Source organism: Pinus tabuliformis, chromosome 8 (genome assembly GCF_031772625.1).
Source record: "Pinus tabuliformis cultivar Carrire ecotype Pingquan chromosome 8, CPIR1, whole genome shotgun sequence".
Taxonomy (NCBI): Eukaryota; Viridiplantae; Streptophyta; class Pinopsida; order Pinales; family Pinaceae; genus Pinus; species Pinus tabuliformis.
In genome coordinates, this window is record NC_142294.1 from 348,886,949 (window position 1) to 348,902,828 (window position 15,880).

At 39.3% G+C, this 15,880-nt stretch overlaps 1 pseudogene; it reads left to right on the forward strand.

Moving 5' to 3' along the window:
• The first annotated feature begins 410 nt into the window (after positions 1-410).
• The window catches only part of LOC149235570 (UDP-glucuronic acid decarboxylase 2 pseudogene), a 34,361-nt pseudogene continuing 18,891 nt past the window's right edge, over positions 411-15,880 (forward strand).

The following is a 15,880-nucleotide window of genomic DNA, read 5'->3' on the forward strand; positions in this document are numbered from 1 at the left end:
TTCCAATGGGAGCTGGAGAAGAATGCTTTTCTAGAATTCTACGAAGTTTTTGCTTTCATTTTAGTTGGGGCTAAAGATTAAAGAATTTATTAGAAAAGCGTTCGGTGGTTTTTTACTCAGAGGGGGTTTTCCACCTAAAATTCTTGTGCCTACTATGCTCTTTTATTTATTGTTATTACTGCATAAAAATTAATAATAATTGAATATTAACTAATGCTCTGAAAATATTTAAAAGTGCTAATTTCTAAGGAATATTGATTCACCCCTCCCCCCTCTCAGTGTTTCCAACAATTGGTATCAGAGCTTGGTTGCTTCAATAGCAATCTAACAACTCGAAGGAGATCATGGAGTATACTAAGAATAGATTTCCTTTGTTCAATGGAAATAACTATGCACTTTGGAGTGGAATAATGCAGGTTCATTCGCTGGCAGAAGGATACGAAGTATGGGAAATCATTGGCAAAGGATTCACACCGAACCAGGATGAACAAGGTAAGAAAAATATGGTATATGATGCAAAGGATAAAGATATCATTATCATTGGGCTTATCAAATCTATTTATCTTAAGGTAATGAGTTGAAAAACTACTAAAGAGGTATGGGACAAGCTTGAAAATATATATGCAAGTGACTCAAAGGTGAAGGAAGCAAAGCTTCAAATTTCCAAGGAAAAAATTAAGCAACTCAAAATGAAGGAAGATGAAGATATTGTTGCATACTTTCAGTGTGTTGATGAACCAACAAATACATTGGAAGGTTTGGGAGAACCTGTTGAAACAAAAATTGCTATCCGAAAGATCCTCAAAACCTTACCAGCAAGATTTAACCCTAAGGTATATGTCTTGGAAGATAGATCGAATCTGACCAATCTCTACATAGATGAATTGCTTGGAATTTTTATGGCATACGAAATGAGGATTAAAGAAGAGGATGGCACATCTCACTTAGAAACAACATTTTCCACATCCAAGAAGAATGAAAAGGACAAGCAAACTCAGAAAGAAAAAACTTGCAGTCGTAAGGATGAAGAAAAGGAAGAAGAGGAAGAAGAACTCTCAGATGAAGAATTCGCCTACTTCATGTGGAAAACGAGAATGGGTACAGGAAAAGTCAAAGTTAAACTTCCATTAATATGTTTTGATTGTGGTGAGGTTGGGCATTTTTCATCCAAATGTCCTCACAAAAATGAGGTTGTTACGAATGGAAAGAAAGGTCCTAAGAAGTTCAACAAGCAAGGCAAGAATAAATGGCTTCAGAAAAGTTTCTTCACCAATGAATATAGTCCCTCATCCAAAGAAGGCAGTGATAACGAAGAAGAATTCAACGGAAGAGTATTGTTTATGGCCAAGCACAATAAGCAAGAGGCACCCAATGAAGAAGGAGACAAGGAAGAAGAAATGATTGAGGTTGAATTTCAAAACAAAGTGATCAAGGTTATCAAAGAGCTCAAAGAAGAGAAGAAGCATGTAAACACTCTTGAAGATGAATTAAAGATAGAAAGAGAATAGATCCTCAACCTTAAAATCAAGGTTGAAGAATACAGGCAAATTCAAGAATCTCTCAGAAAAGAATTAAAGGAAAACAACAAGGAAAGAGAAGCATTGGAAGCTAGAATAGTTTCTCTACGAAAGGAAGTAAAAACTGAAAACTTTTCAAAACTACGCCAATAGTTCAAATACTTTGGACGAACTCATTAGCAACCAACGATCATACAATGACAAGACTGGTCTTGGTTACAAAGAAAAATTTGAAATGAAGTCGAGTCCTTCTATGATAATTAAAGATGATGGATATGAAAAATCTACCAAGTAGATAGATCTCTCAGCTAAATCAAGAGATCAAGACTCATGGGAAGAACCGTGGAAGACAATTCCTCGAAGAAGATTTTCTCCTAGGTACAAACCTATCTTTTATGGTCATTATTATTCATGTGGAAGGTTTGGACATAGAGTTGCAGAATGTCGCATGTATGTTTGGAATGAATATAATTCCAGGAGATCCTTCAGAAATGGTTATTCCATAACTCAACATAATATCAAAAGATTTGATCATTTGAGAGATGATGTCGTATGTTACAAATGTAACAATTTTGGACATATGGCTAGGGATTGTGAAGTTCTAGACAGGTACAATTATTATCGGTAAAACCCTAGAAGCAAATTTGTAGGATCACGAGATAGACACCAAACAGAATTTTCTATGAATAGCATCGAATGTTACAAATGTCATAACTATGGACACATAGATTGTATCTGCAGGTACAAGATGGAATCAACCCTGAATTAAAATCTTGACAACGAGAATAAGAAGGTTTGGAAAGGAAAATAGGTACAAGATGAACAAGTACAAGATGAGCAAGAAGGCAATAAGGTCCCAACATTTATGCTTTCATGATTTGTAACTGATTGTGAGGAATCAGAAGTTGCTTCGGTTAATGACTTGAGTCAATACGGTTCATTAAATGACACTATTCTAAACAATTAAGCTTATCAACTCCTATAAATTTGAAGATGAGGAGTCTATGCAACAGTATATGACACAAGTCTATGATTGACAGACAAGTAGTTTGAACAAGATGGCAGTTTCGTTACACGTTTAGGGGGAGAAGAATAGTTGAAGTATTACAGATTCAAGAAAGGAAGCGCTGACAAACAATCTCTATGTGAAAGTGGATCAAGACAATCTAACAATTATCGAGATATCTCAGCAGGATAAAGCAATATTCATATATCAAATCAAGTACATAAAGAAAATTCTCAAGAAATTCAAGATGGAAGATTGCAATCCTATCCTTACCCCCATGGTAACATGTTACAAGAAGATTTGTCAGTGGATGTGGACCAAAGGTTGTACAGATCCATGATTGGTAGTCTCCTATATTTGATAGTCTCCCTGTCAGATGTGATGCAGTCAGTTGGACAAGTAGCACAATTCCAAGCAGCACTAAAAGAATCTTGTATTATCGGCATCAAAAGAATTCTTTGATAGCTTAAGAGTACAACAAAATATGGTCTACAGTATCCCAAAGGAAATGATCTAGTCATCCAAGCTTATACAGATGCAGATTGGGCATGAAGTGCTATGATTGTAAGAGTACTAGTGGAGCAACATTCTACCTTGGTGGTTGCCTTGTCTCATGGTTAAGTAAAATTTAGTCTTCAATCTCGTTATCCACAACGGAAGTAGAATACATCACACTAGCATCTTGTTGTACTCAAGTTCTATGGATGAAGCAAGCCTTGCAATATCTTCAAGTTAAGTTTGATGAGCCTATTCCCATCTTCTGTGATAACACCAGTGGCATCAGTATCTCCAAAAATCCTGTGATGCATTCCAAAACAAAGCACATTCCGATAAAATATCATTTTGTTAGAGAGCAAGTCACTGAAAAGAATATCAAGCTTGAATATGTTGGCACAAAGGAACGAATTGTTGACATATTTACCAAACCATTACCTCATGAAGAATTTGAGTGTCTTCGCCAAAAGCTTGGAATTCTCGCAAGTTCTCATTAGAATCTTTATCTTATTTAACTAAGTAGAAAGGGGGAGTGGAGATGTGTATAGGTCCACAAGATGACAGTTTTTCAAGGGGCGTTACCCTTTGCCATTGATGAAAAAGCAGGAGAGAAGGTAGTAGGAAGAGGTGTCATGATTGCAGGAGGAGTACTTGTGTTTCCATCAATGCAAAAGGGGGATATTGTTGATCAATGGTTGTCATTGATGTCAACCCACGCAGCACCAGGTGTTATAGACATTTTTGTGCCTTACAGCATTGAGCATGAGATGTCCATAATCCAAGGGATCCAAAGTCCCTAAAAGATTTGTTCCTACCCCTAAAGGAACAAGGTCAACCAATGACAGCTTCTCCCAGAAGTTCTCCACCAAAAACAACTCAGAAATGGTCAAATCAAGATCAATTCAGTGGCTCCACTAGCTGCCTGTGTTGAAATGCAGAGGTTACACTGGCTAGGTGCACTGCAACGCAGGTAGAAGCACTACCAGGGTGCGCTGAGCGGGAAATGACAAATGGAAAGTTCATTCAACGAGGTGGAAAGACCCTGGAAGCTTCCAGAATCTTCCTCAATGACACTTGCCTCAATGAATTCGACCAAATGATGAGTAAGAGGTTCTCAACCTCCAAGTGGAAGCAAGAACTGACAGAGAGAAGCCACAAGTCAAAACATAAGTTGACTCATCCTCTCTGCTTACATCTATATATGGATCTCTCACCCAGAGGTTCAGGAGGCTGGAATTTTGTACTTTGCAGAGAATTGTTGTTGGTTTGAGATTGAGATTAGTACATTGGGTGATTTATGCTTTGTTGGAGGAGAGGAAGGGATTCCTTTGCTGGGAGGTAGATGCTGGATCGGGACTCATTTGGTTGTATCTCCTCTTGAACCTTGTTATCATATCAATAAAGCTATTTGAGTTTCTCCTATATGCTTGTATTTCAATGATGTTTTGTTATATTTGCATATTTAGTTTACATCTGATCCTAAACTAGTTATGAATGTGAATCTATGTCTTTTGTGTAGTTTTCCTCTCTTGTGATCTTGCAGGAACTGGGTGAAGCTGGACCAGTGAAAGAGCAGGCAGCGGGAAGCGAGCAAAAGAGAGAGTGATTGGATCGACAAACTAGCGGAAGACACCGGTTAGTTACATCCTTCTTTCTCTATTTACATCTCATAAAGAAGAATACTCAGATAGTTTTCCTTGTTTGTTGCTAAGGCACTATCACCTCTTAGAGTGGGATAGGGGCATTCCGAATTGGATACTTTTCCCAACAACAAAATGGCGACTCCACTGGGGAGAGTATCTTGTTAGTTTACTTGTGTTTCTATTGCTATTCATTTCATAAACTCAAGAGTGCCGAATCGAACTGCATTTGCCATCTACAAATGCAAAGTAGAAATCAGCTACTCTAGTCCACTCACTGGGCCTGTTTATGATCTGAACAGCTGATCCACAAGTGCTCTAACAGCCCTTTGTGATAGATCTTAGTCCTCCTATAAATCATCCTTCTAATTGTACCTAATTGATAGCTTTTATCCGGCCAAAAACTGTAGATTAAACTGCAAACCGTAACCCAGAACCCAGAAACAACTCTCGTTTCTGCTTCAGCGCAGACCCTGTGAAGAGGTTCTGCATTTCAACGCAGGTCCCGTGAAGGCTACCTGCGCTGAAGTTCAGTTTCTCTGTGTTGAGGGTGCGCTGATCAGCCTTTGCCTTGTGCAGCTGTGGTTCCCTGCTTCCTTTTGCTCAGTTTTATCTCTGTTTTTTGCAGCCTGTTATCAGTCAGTGTACCTATCTGAAACCCCTTTTCTTTGCCTCAATTCCGCCTCGGTTGTATAAAGAAACTGTATTTGTTCTCTATGTATTTGTTACATCATTTGCAGTTTCCCATTACAAAATTAAACTAATCATACTGTCGCCCTTAGATCTAGACCTGTCGTAAGTGTCGTTTTGATCTTAGGAGTGAGTTTGTTTGCTGTTCACAGTTGATTTAGCTTCTACTTTTGTCTTTTGGTTTGAATTTATGCATTTCAAGTGTCGAAACAAGTAAATCATAAAGTGTCGTAATCGTCTTTTTGATTTCGAAAAAGGAACTTGTTTGTGTTTTTCACTTGAAATCGAATTTGAATTTGTACAACAGCTTTCTTTTTAGGCATCAATATTAAGAAAGTGAAAACAAATACATGCATATGTGCATTTGCATTTTGACAGTTTGTATGTTGATTTAGGAAAAAGTGCATTACTGTGTGCTCTATGCTCTTTGAGAAAAGATGGTGTCTTTCTTTTCCCCTTGTAGCTAGGATTTTCATTGTTGAAAAGATATAAAATCTTGCTTATCATCTTTAGACTGCATTTAGGAATTGTATCATACATCTCGTGGTGATCCAAAAAGGCAAACTTCTAAGAAAGATCAACCTAAAATAAATTGAATGAACTTAACAACGCTTTGTAACATAACGCACAACATAGAGGTCTAGGCTAGAGACGTGTTCTGGCGTCGTAAAACCTGGTCACTGGTCGCCTCGCTGATGGTTGGGTGATTCCTCCTGAGAGACGATAAGTGCCAGTACGGATTGTGCTCCCACGTACCGTCGCGTATATATTGGGCGACCCCTATAGGAATATAACATTTATCCATAGGAAGCAGTGTCGGCCGCCCTACTGATCGCAATGCACTAAACACAGCATTCAGGAAGATTGACCGCTCGTACCCTAAAAAGTATTCTGCGGTTTTGCGAAAAGTTTGGCACACCCTCTACCTAGAACTCCAGAGCAGTTCCTTTTGGCCTTTTTCAAACTCTATAACGGAAAAAGTCCATCCGAGCATTTGTCACTTCGGGCTCGTTAAAACATCAAAGGAGACTAGAGTCATCTTTAGCTTTTTCTCGACTCTTTAAAATTGAAAAAGCAAGTTGTGTCTAAGCGTCGTTAAAATTTATTTTAAACGGAACAATCACCCCTTTTTTCCTGCGTTGGTCTTTAGGTTGAGAAAATGGAGCCCACCAACCAAGGAATTCCCCTTGGTGGAAATCCTAGTCCCTTCTCCTCTTGGGGAGATGTTGGTGCGCCCCATATGGCCACATTGTCGCTTCCAGGACTGACAATTGGCCTGCCAGTCTGGCTCTTCTCAACCAATGTCGTTCAGAACACCACTACTCCTGAACAGTCGAATCAACAATTAGACGAGTCCAGAATTTCCCACCAACCTTCTACTTCCTATAATTCTTCCTCTCTTCCTTCCTCTTCGCGTGACGGAACTGGTAAATCTAAAAACCAAGTTCCTAAGGAGAAGAAGGAAAAGAAGAAGAAAGAGAAAAAGAAGAAGGAGCCAAAGGCAAATAAGGGAAAACAAGTGTCATCTGATGAAAATCCACACACAGCACTGACCAGGCCTAAATCGCCATGTGTCATATGCAAGGGAGACCACTTTCACAGAGATTGTCCTTGTATCCCTCGGATACTAAGGGACTGGTCTCCCCGTTTGCACAATTCGGTGTCGTCAACCTCTGATAGCCATGTTGAAAGTACACCGTCAACTAGCGAAAGTGAAGTTCCAGGACAGAAAGGGAGGGCTAGACCTCCCTGTAGACTGTGCGAAGGCAACCATGCCCTCCACCGTTGTCCCTTCTTAGACGAGGCTAAAAGAGTCTTGGAAGATCGTCTGGTTTCGCCGTTACGACTTCCTCCTGGATATCAAAAACTCTTGCCAAGTCCTTCGTTAGTTGAGAATCCAGCTGGCCCGCTCAAGTGGTCAGCTGAAGCGTCTATCATTGAGGATAAACCGACTGAATCCATACCAGACGAAAGTCAAAAGGTCAAGGCGGCAGTCGACCCGGTCTTGCCTTCAGAGGATTTATCTTCGAATGATACAGTCACTGAAGAGGATAAGGATGACACCATCCAGATTCTTTTCATCAACACAGACTCCGACGAACACGAGGGCAATGCACCCATTCCTTTATCGCAGGAAGGAAGTTCGTCAGAGCGATATCCGGCTGTCTACTTGGTCCCACCACCAAGCAACCTAGTTGTATCCTTCGACTGGAACCAACTAGGCAGACCCCGGTTGCCAGCCAGCATACCATTCAGAATTATCGTTCAAATATACAGAATGGTAATGGCTGGCACCATCATTGATGAGGGGGCATCTGTGAGTATCCTTTCCTCTATTGCTTGGAAAGCGCTTGGTTCACCAGCGCTTTTGCCTGAAATGAGGAATCTATCAGGCTTCGATAAAGGAACCAGTCGACCTTTAGGGATCCTCCCCAATGTGCCTATCACATTGAAAGGGAAGACCATTCAAATGAACGTGATGGTCGTTCAAGGACCCTTGGATTATAACCTACTCCTTGGACGAGACTATATATATTGCATGGGAGCCATCGTCTCCTCACTCTTTAGAGTAATGTGTTTTCCGCACGAAGGAAGAGTGGTCAAGCTCGTGGACCAGCTTTCATTTCCCGGATCACGCATCGCAAATAGTCATATACCATCCCTAAATGGTCTCTTCACGCAAGAAATGTCTCAACCCACGGTCCGTCCTCCCGATGAGCGCGAGTGATTCGGAAGGATATGACTGGAACCCAGGGGGCATGCGTCCTGGTCTGCTTCAGCAGGAAAACTTTGGGTATAGGGTAGGTTTCCACGGGAGAATATGACTAGTCTGTACCCCGCCCGTGCTAGAAGAGGGTTATTCTAGAATAAGATTCTTTTGTCAAAGTTATGTGTTTGGCGCTCGTTGTCACTCACCTTTGTCTATCTTGGTAGACATCACCAAAGAAGTGTTTTGTTTGCTGTGCAAATGAGACAATCTTTGGTAACCTGAAAGAGGTAGGCCTCTCCCAGTTAAACAAATGTTTTTCCTGCAAATTGAGGGGTAACCTTGAAACTCTACTTTATACCTGGGGGCATGCAAACCTTTCGGAGTGCAAGCAAGGGGCAGCTATTTATTTTTTAAATTTTAGGTCCTCCCTTTAAACCTGTAGGTCTAACCCTTTAAACTCGTAGGATTAGTCGTTTCCGAACTTGCATAACGAAAGGATTCGGGGCAAAGCTTTGTAAGGTGCAAGCTCCATAAAAAATGGCATCTTAAATGAGACTTTCTTATCATATGACTGGAATCGAGCAGTTTTAGCGCATAGTTCATGCTCGTTAAAAAATAAATATAAAATCGAGCAAGGGTTTCAATCCGCGTTTAAGCTCGTTAAAAAATGAACTACCCTCCGGTAAATAACCTCTGTGAATGTAACATTATCAGCCATTAAAGCCTTGGTCGTGTTTGCACCGTCACCTCCACTTTTCCATTGGCCGATCATTCACCTCCATTTGATTGTTTACCCATTTTGAGGAACAGCTGCGAAGAGTGATTTCACTTAGCCATCCTTGTAACACTGCCGTGATTGGAAGATTCCGACCCTTACCTGGAATCAACTGCTACCTGTTTTATCACTCGTTCCTCAAAAGACGAGTCTTCTTTAAGCTCTTTTCATCTGACTCATAAAAAATGAAAAGATTGCCGATTTTTGGCCTTCCAGCTCGTTAAAGCGACTGGAAGTGCTACCCTCCTCTAGATTTTAATCTTTTTGGACCTGAGGGATTATTGCACAAAAAGATTGAGCGCTTGTTTTGTTCGACTCGTTAAAACTATCGAAAACTCATCCCTTCTGTATTGTTGTATACTTTTTTGGACTTAAGGGATTAGATGACGAAAAAGGAACTTTGGAGTTATCTTTACGTACCTTTTTAGACTCTCTAAAAATGAAAAGGGACCGAGTTATCTTTGTCGTTAAACTCGTTAAAAAACATTAATAGCGACAAACTTGTCTTTAGACAAGAACGAGTTTCACTATCGCTAGGCTCATTAAAACATAGCGATGGGTTTGCCCGAAGGGCAAATTATAGAACAAGCATATGTTATCCTCCTCAAGCTTGACAAAAATAAAGAGGTGCTGGTCAGAAATGACTGGGGAAAAATTGGGAAGAAACTCAAAGAACTTTTATTGGTAGCAAGTCGCTCTTGAACATGACACTTCCACTCCGTGCCTGAGTCGGGTTGGGTTGTTTCATTCACCGGTCACATCACCATGGTCTCGCCAATACCATCCACCTTTGGGGTAAATGCTACCAATCCATCACACAAGTGTCGCAGATATGTTCAAGAGAAGTCATCCAGAGAAGTCAACCGTGTCCCATCCACTACCATACATTATCCTTCATCCTTTCATGACCGCCACCCTGAACCATATATCATCAGATCGTTTTCACCTCCATCAAAATCATTTGCTCCGTTCCGTATCACTGATGTGGGATACATTAAGGCCCTCCTTTGACGGATCGCTTCTTGTCGACATCAGCTCATTATCCAAGAAGTTGATCTAGGAACACCCCCTTCAGTACTTTGAAGCTTGCATGCCTCAATGGCAAGTTTCTCACTTCCGGCGACAGGTATACATCAATGACCTTCGACCGAAAGATTTTGCGTGGTGTTCGACGCCAAGTCCTTTATTCACACCACGTGAATTGTACTGCAGTACCTTGAGGGTCATTATCATTAACGGTGGTTCCTCTCGCGCTTGTTAATAGTTTACATCATTGACTGGTAATCAAGCGATGTCTTTCCATGTTCGACTTCAGAACATTTCTCACATGGATCGACTTGTACTTAGAGTGAAGATCGAACGAGATTGAAGACCCCGGATCTAGTTTCATCCATCCGGGCTGCGATATATATTCAGGAAAAATAAAGACATTGACATGTACAGCATTACAGCAGATAATCATCCTACCAAAAGGATGGTGATTTCATCAAAATCATCAGTCTACCATCAGACGATTGTCTGTTCTATGTACAGAAAAATGAATTTATAAAGCTGAGCATGGGAATGCCTGCCTCAGCTAGATCATGAAAGCAGTATGAAAAATAATGTATTGTATTGTATCTTATTACAGGTCTCCTCCCAGCATTGGAAGAACTTCAGATCCTCCTAATAAAGCATTTCACCCGATAAACGGCCTCATACTTTAGGGGGCAACTGTTATAGACATTTTTGTGCCTTACAGCATTGAGCATGAGATGTCCATAATCCAAGGGATCCAAAGTCCCTAAAAGATTTGTTCCTACCCCTAAAGGAACAAGGTCAACCAATGACAGCTTCTCCCAGAAGTTCTCCACCAAAAACAACTCAGAAATGGTCAAATCAGGATCAATTCAGTGGCTCCACTAGCTGCCTGTGTTGAAATGTAGAGGTTACACTGGCTAGGTGCACCGCAACGCAGGTAGAAGCACTACCAGGGTGCGCTGAGCGGGAAATGACAAATGGCAAGTTCATTCAACGAGGTGGAAAGACCCTGGAAGCTTCCAGAATCTTCCTCAATGACACTTGCCTCAATGAATTCGACCAAATGATGAGTAAGAGGTTCTCAACCTCCAAGTGGAAGCAAGAACTGACAGAGAGAAGCCACAAGTCAAAACATAAGCTGACTCATCCTCTCTGCTTACATCTATATATGGATCTCTCACCCAGAGGTTCAGGAGGCTGGAATTTTGTACTTTGCAGAGAATTGCTGTTGGTTTGAGATTGAGATTAGTACATTGGGTGATTTATGCTTTGTTGGAGGAGAGGAAGGGATTCCTTTGCTGGGAGGTAGATGCTGGATCGGGACTCATTTGGTTGTATCTCCTCTTGAACCTTGTTATCATATCAATAAAGCTATTTGAGTTTCTCCTATATGCTTGTATTTCAATGATGTTTTGTTATATTTGCATATTTAGTTTACATCTGATCCTAAACTAGTTATGAATGTGAATCTATGTCTTTTGTGTAGTTTTCCTCTCTTGTGATCTTGCAGGAATTGGGTGAAGTTGGACTAGTGAAAGAGCAGGCAGCGGGAAGCGAGCAAAAGAGAGAGTGATTGGATCGACAAACTAGCGGAAGACACCGGTTAGTTACATCCTTCTTTCTCTATTTACATCTCATAAAGAAGAATACTCAGATAGTTTTCCTTGTTTGTTGCTAAGGCACTATCACCTCTTAGAGTGGGATAGGGGCATTCCGAATTGGATACTTTTCCCAACAACACCAGGGGCTAATCCAATCTTGCATGGGAATTTTGACCTGACAACTTACTCTATTTTGAGTCAAGGATCTTCTATATGGATTCTACTTGTCGATATATTTCTATTGATATATGGCACGCCACGTAATTCTTCACAGTTTGAGAGATATTTGTGTTTGAAGTTAGTAACCCCAATTAGTGGGCTAAAACCCTATGGGGTTGTGGCATGGAACTCATAATTGGTTGTGGTCATTGAATATTCAATAATTAATGGTTTTTTCTCCTAAAATCCCTCCAACGTTCACTTTTTGAGGACCCTCTCAACTCAAGACATTCATATAAATGGTGACCCTCATATCCTCCTCTAGTAGGGATTTTGTGGCTTCAAATGGGTCATCATGGAATATTTTCTATAACTATTTTTCTGCAAAGCTTCCGAAGCTGAAATTAAAACCCATTTACTCAGAAATCTTGATGAACCTCTTAACCAAATTTCAAATCTTTGTTTGCTTTATTTTTGAAGATATGATCTCAGGAAGTTAGCGTTTTGGCAGGCTCCTGAATTCCATGTCAAACAGGCAATGTTGGGAAAATCATCATATCTTTCTCTCTAAACATTGGATTCAAATTTAGTAAATAGTGACAGAAATAAGATGGACTTTAATTTGTTGGGTATCTTTTTCAGGGTCGAAGGTCACAACAGTGACACATGGCACTTTGTACAAGTTTGATCTACTGAACCAGTCGATAATACAACCATCATGGGAGATTGGGCGTAACTCTTTCTTGAAGAATCTAATCTTGATAAGACCTATGGGGTTGGAAATAGGACTCAAAGGGCTACCACAGGACGACATTTCAAACCCTGGAGATCTGAAATTACATAGATACAACAGATTCAATATCGAGCTCCTAGAAGGCAAGAAAAAGCATGCATTCAAGGATCATTGCAGTAAGGACCACATATCAACAACCAAGGGTAAGTCTCCTACAACAAGGTATGTATGATTATTTTTTACATTTGAATTTTGAGTATCACCTCCAACATATGTTTTTGCAGGACAACGTAAGTATATACAGGGTCTCGATTATATCTTTATGTCTCGATATGTCATAGTTAGTTTTGATACCACACTTCGGATGTCCTATTCTTGATACTACACATTTGATGCTACATATTCTTGATGCTACACCTATTCTGCTAAATCTATATGATGTTGTATGTTCATGTTACTTGTCTTGTCATAGTTGATAGAATGGTCTCTGTTGTTGTACTTAGAACTTGGTCCATCACAATTCTAGGGTATGCCATCAATTTTTATTGTATATATCTTTAGGTCAGTTTTAGATATAGCCTTGCATAGAGTCCAGGCCTATATCAAGAGTGGGAGTCTTTGTCTACTACTGAAACAAGTCAATAAAAAAAGTTACAAGAACACTTCAGGCACACATTGTAATTTTAATTTGTATTTATTCGTTATTATGCAGTTACATGTGTTTCATAGGTAGAGGTAAGTTGAAGGGTATTTTTTTTGTTTTTGGATTGGTTTTGCCCAGTAAATTTTGCATGCAGGTAGAAGAACATTCAAGTACAACATCAAGCAAGAATTCAAGAGTAGAAGTATCAAATCAAAGGAAGCATTGCAGCGGGAAATCCTTGAAGACATGACAACCATCCAGATATCGTGAAGTATTGTTAAGGCCAAGAGTCATCATTGTAAAGTTGTAAAAGACCCACTTATAAAAGAGTCATCATTGTAAAAGATTCATCATTGTCAAGTTGTAAAAGAGTCATCATTGTAAAGATTGTAAAAGAGTCATTTGTGAAAGAGTCATTCTACCTAGATTCAAAGAGGCAGTGTCGAGAGGTATAGGAGTCATTGTTGGGATGATGTCATGGTTGACTTGCAAGTCATAGAGTGATTGGGTATTTTTTAAAGTACATGAAAATCATTGTACATCTTATTGTATCATGGATTGTTGTCCCTGGTTTGGGAATCCACATTCTTGTCTTATTCCAATCATTATAGGGTGGTAGGGTGGTGCTAGGTCAAGTTGTGGCTCACTAGGATGTTGGGGCATCCATTCAGTTGATTACTTAAGAAACCAGGGCGTTGGGGTGTCCTTCCAATGGGAGATGGAGAAGAATGCTTTTCTATAATTCTAGGAAGTTGTTGTTTTCATTTTAGTTGTGTATGAATATTAAAGAATTTATTAGAAAAGTGTTCGGTGGTTTTTAACCTGGATGGGGTTTTCCACCCTAAAATTCTTGTTCCTATTGTGTTCTTTTATTTACTGTTATTACTGCATAAACATTAATCATAATTGAAGATTAACTAATGTTCTGAAAATATTTAAAAGTGCCAATTGCTAAGGAATATTGATTCAACCCCCACCCCCCCCCCCCCCCCCCCCCCCCCTTCAGTATTTCAAATAGATACAATAATAGATCTAACTTCTACAAAAGAAATATGGGATAGATTGCATCTCATTCATGAAGGAGACACTAGCAGATGCATTTTCAAGAAGGAGAATATGAAGAGGAAAAAGAAAAATTATTGTCAAAAGGAAAGCATTCAGTCAAATGATCTCTCTGCTAGTGCGAATGGATATTATTGCCATGATAAAAGATAGTTGAAGAACAAGCCAAGCTTGACATAGCCTTGACTGAAATAGAAAGATTGAAAAGTAAAAAATATATATATAAAGAAACTGGTGCAAATATGTGATGAGAAAGAGAATGAGTTCAAGGAGGAAATTATTAGCCTGAGGACACAACTTGAAGAAGCAAGGAGACTAGAAGAGGTGATGAGCAGTAAATTCAAGGAGAGAGACCTACAATGTAAAAGATTAGAAGTTGAGGTTGATTCAGCTAGAATTAAGTTAGAAGAAAAGAATAGGTTGTGTAAGCAACTAGAAGAGGACTTTGCCTCCATGAAGAACTCAGCAAAGGCAACCACAAATAATAATGAAGCAGTGCTAAAAATACCTAAAGAAAAAACCTACAACTTGATTTGTAAAGAAGCAAACAAAAACAAGAAACAACATCAAGAGCCAAAGAATAAGATGAAGAAATGGTCATTCCCCCTGGAGATAAGTTGAGCAAATTTGGAAGATCTCAAAGGAGATTCTTTTCTCCTTTTAAAGATATGAAGTTTTTTTCTTGCCATGAACCTAGACACATTGCAGCAGAATGTAAGACAAAGAAAATCAAGTTTAATCAAGAAAATATGTAGCAAATGAGACGACTCTCTCAAGCAAGCAAGAAGAGAAGACAGTCATTCATCGGGTAAACAAAAAATTTCCACAGTTACTATTATTTGTGTAATGAATTTGGACATAAACTTGTTGAATGTAAACTATATGTAAAAAGGGGCACAAAAAGCCGCACACCAGCTCAACCATACCTTAGTCAAATAAGATGCTATCTATGTCACAACCTTGGACACAAAGCCAATGAATGCAGGCTACCATATACCCTAAAGAATCCTAAACAGATGATGGAAGAAAATCAAAGCAGACCAAACTTTGAATTAAAAAGAAATGCAGACAATAGAAAGCAACCTACCAAAATATGGAAGAGGAAGAAAAAGGAGGACCATGTTACTTCAATGACATAATGAAGTCATCATAATTTCAGGGGGAGTTGCTCTAAGTAGCATGGAAATCATCTGGTCAATGTTAGAAGAGTAGCATCATCACAGGGGGAGTGGCAATATCATGAGGACAGACTTGTGGCATTATGCATTTAATAATAGCCTTGATTGAGAAGCTGAAAATAGAGAGCAAGTGTTATTTGCAGATTCTCTTGTAACCTCAAAGGACATAAGACAGCAACACCAAAAATATCTTGGAGGAGATAATCAATATAAGAAGTGTCTCTGCAATAAAATCTTGAAAAAAAAGGAAACAAAAAGGAAGGTGATTGCTACACAAGTTGTTGAACATTACATAAAAATATTCAAAATACAGTAGCTGCAAAACTTCTCTGAAAGATTTATAAAGAAAATGGATATATGAAGTCGGATGAAGGAAAATTGAGTTGCGAGAAAGGGATGAAAGCAGAAAGCATTAGAGGGTTTGAAATACTATTTTTTTTTAAATGTCCTGGAAAAATGTCATTCCTACTCGTATTACATGAAAGTATATGGCTCAGAGATGAATCTGCAAATACAAGTTGTTGATGATTGATATCATATAACCAAACCATCAAAGGAAGAAGTGTATAAATAGAAGATATTGGGCATTCAATGCAAGAGACTCACTATTTCTGAAGAGAATTGGTTTCATATTGAAACAAAAATATGATA